Genomic DNA, 372 nt, shown 5'->3' on the forward strand with positions numbered 1-372 from the left:
AAGTATTTCCTCTCCAGTGATAGGTCACATCCCCTGAATGTATGCTACATGTACTTACTCCTCAAGGGGTACCTTTGTATTTCTCATTTCATATGGTTTTGAATTCATTTGTAACATAACAACAATGTTTGCACATTGGCAGTTTAATGCATTCTTGAATACCATATTCTCATCACCACCAACGGTGGGGTTAATTGTTGCTGTGTTCCTTGACAACACATTGGAAGTGGAGAAGTCGAAGAAGGATCGGGGGATGCCTTGGTGGGTGAAGTTCAGAACATTTAGAGGTGATAACAGAAATGAGGAATTCTACACTTTGCCATTTAATCTCAACAAGTTCTTTCCACCCACCTAGCTACTACACCCGAGTCA

This window comes from Macadamia integrifolia, chromosome 12, assembly GCF_013358625.1.
Source record: "Macadamia integrifolia cultivar HAES 741 chromosome 12, SCU_Mint_v3, whole genome shotgun sequence".
Classification (NCBI taxonomy): domain Eukaryota; kingdom Viridiplantae; phylum Streptophyta; class Magnoliopsida; order Proteales; family Proteaceae; genus Macadamia; species Macadamia integrifolia.